Consider the following 3,133-nt stretch of genomic DNA (forward strand, 5'->3'; position numbering starts at 1 on the left):
TCCTGGTTACCATTGTGTAGGGATGTAAGGAAAAAACTAAAAACTTGTTAGCAATATGCTTAATGCCACCAACCAGATTATACCCCTCCTTTACCCTACCACAGAGGGAAAAACTTCACTTACTGACCAATAAATTCTCCATCAGTAGTAGATTTCAGGAGCTGGATTATAAAATAATTTTTAGATTGTACAGAACACCAGAACATCTAGGTAGTTTATTCCTGATCTCTGCTGGAGATGCCATGAGGGAGCAGGCATGAAGCTACATGTATTTTGTCTTGACCTATATCAAAACCCCTCTAGCACATGGTTAGAGAGATCACTCAACAAACCTATAGATTTATTGCAATTGTATTGTTAGATACATTGTCACTAACGCAATCATATTTCTAGTTGTTCTGGACAGACCTTCCATCTGTTCAGCTGTGGTTTTGTCGAGTCAGTGGGATCATGCACATGGAGGACCTTACAATGATTCTGGGGCCAAGTTCTGTGTGACTTGCAATATAGGCGCCATCTGGACCTGTTCTGAGTTCTTTAGTTACTTTTTAAATTCAGTTAGTATCAACAGGTTATATTTAATAAATCTGCGGACTTAAAAATATTGAAAAATGCTTAAGAATTTTCTTTACCATGTTAAAGGTTATATAAGATTTTAGTGATTGGTTTTGCAGCGTTATTAAAGCTAAACACTGGGAAAAAAACACCTCTTTGTGGGACCAGTCACCTAAAAACTTTTTTCTGCCCAACCAATTGCTGCCTACTAATGTTTGCATATTATGGAGGATCCGCACATTCAGGAACACTGGACAGAGGGAAAATGCCCATATTCCTTATCCTCTGGAAATAATAGGCAGGAAGACCTAATGAAGTGCAGAGAGGGACCCAGTGCAAGGGTGGAGGTTCTTCTAAACTGACGGTAAGCTTTAATTTATTCTAAGATCTTATTTACTTCTGTAGTACACCATTATGTGAATTAAGGCAGCACAAAAAGAGGTATTTACAGGGGTGATGTTTTTAAAACTTGGAGAGTCCACAGAACTCATGAAGACTAACATCACAATAAATGTAAACTAAATGATTCTATAAAACAAAAGCTTTGCAGAAAAAAGTTTTTTTAGAAAAGCAACAGTGCCCTCGTTGGTCAGTATATGCAACTACAACAATGTGTCATGATTAATAAAAGAATATATACCGGTATTTTACAATGCGATCGAAACTATTTTAGTTAAAGAATTTTGTACACATGAACAACATTATGAACAATATTTTCTTCTTTACAGCTTAGAAACTGATTTTACATGCGTTGGCACTGCATTAACACATATATGCTATGTAAGTCTTCTGTACATAAAGATTAATTATTTATAAACATACGAACAGGTAAAAAGCAGTATATAAAATTTATTTCTTTAAAGAAGTTGTAAAATGTTATATACACAACTTTAAAATTCTTGACAGAGAAACGAAATGTGAAAAGAAAAGATTTGGCCCGTACGGGGATCGAACCCGCGACCTTGGCGTTATTAGCACCACGCTCTAACCAACTGAGCTAACCGGCCAGATGATGTTAGTCTGCATATGTTAATATTATGTAGAGTTATTCTTGTTATATTACATCTGTATACTCTACATAATATAGGAATATAGTTAACAGGATACACTAGTATCATTTATTATATAGTACACATAATAATAAAATAATATATATTATAATATTCTCCATTTTCCTTTGCTGTGCTTCTATCAATATCATGAAAAATGGAACTGAATATAATTTTACACTATACTCAATCTTCTTTTTAAATTCTGTACAATTGTTTTTTAAAAATGTTTACAACATACAACCACAAAAAAAAAGGCAGCATTGCATCGCACTCTACATCGCAATCTTATTACATCCTGTATGAATAGTGAATAGCATGAATAAACATATTGTTAATCTATTGGAATATGGGAGACAATTTTTAGCTCAGGGTATGGAGTTACATGATATATCCCTGCTATGCCCATTATTTGTGGAACAAAGAAAATTTATAAATAGAAGATTTGTTTTAAATATATATAAAATTCAAACTATATAATTTAGAGGCTGGATAAAAGGCTTACAGCAACAAAAATTTTGTGAACGTTAAACAATTGATTTTTGATATCCATATCCATCCAAAACAAGGAAACAACTGAGAAACAAAGAAGAACTTGGATTTTAAAGAATGCCTGCCCCTTCTAAATCAGGGCCAACCGGGAGTTTTGTCTACCTAGCACAATCCTAATTCATGGTTGTCCTGGGATAGTTTTCATAAAAAAGCATTTGTAATATAAATTGATCATCAGTAAATCTCTTTCCATCTAGGTGATAAGTGCATGCCTTTTGCTTTCTTGATGTTACCGGAATTGAAGGTGAATTTCTCAAATAGGGTCACATACCAAAAAAAGTGTTATAACGTGATAAAAATGTTTTCCCACTTTATCCAAAAAAATCCTGAATTAATGCTGTGGGATCAGGCTTGTAGAACAACATGCTTGCATGCTAATAACTAAGGTAAAGGTTAAGATACAAAGCACTTGTTTCTTTCGTTGGAAAGGTAAACATAACCTTGGCCATACAAAGGCAGGCCCATATCCATAATCAGACATTACATCTAGGGCAGGAACCCACCAGACCGGACTCTTTACCTTTGTATATGCATTTCAATAACTGGATCCAGCTGTAACCACATTACCCAGATTGCCTTCCTATCTAATCACAATGTGATAAAGATCAGATGAATAACTGTGCAGTGACAGAATTGGACATCTACTTCTGCAACAATGACGATAAAGGGTCACAGTTCAAAGTCTATCATACATATAATCAATGTAAATGATCAAAATAAAAAAAATGTTGTTTTAATTCTTTTAAGCTAAAACAAAAATACCAGAAAAAAATGAATATCCCAATAAAAATTGAAATAAAACCAGTTTCTGCTGGAGTATTTTTGGGTGCTTATTTTGATGACCAGCATAATTCAATTTAGTACCTCCAAGTTTAGGTAGCTCTGGAGAACCCCCCCCCACATCCTGTGACTAGACAGTGAAAAGTTAAGCAGCACAATAATAAAATAAAACGATGGGTGTGATGATGAGGGTAGAG

The 3,133-nt window shown here is 34.3% G+C and overlaps 1 non-coding gene across 1 annotated transcript; it reads right to left on the reverse strand.

Annotated features, from left to right (window-relative positions):
* Positions 1-1,488: 1,488 nt before the first annotated feature.
* On the reverse strand, positions 1,489-1,562 carry TRNAI-AAU (transfer RNA isoleucine (anticodon AAU)). The gene has a single exon. It is a non-coding gene; the product is annotated as a tRNA-Ile (tRNA).
* Between the last annotated feature and the right edge of the window lie 1,571 nt (positions 1,563-3,133).

Source organism: Pyxicephalus adspersus, chromosome 1 (genome assembly GCF_032062135.1).
Source record: "Pyxicephalus adspersus chromosome 1, UCB_Pads_2.0, whole genome shotgun sequence".
NCBI classification, from domain to species: domain Eukaryota; kingdom Metazoa; phylum Chordata; class Amphibia; order Anura; family Pyxicephalidae; genus Pyxicephalus; species Pyxicephalus adspersus.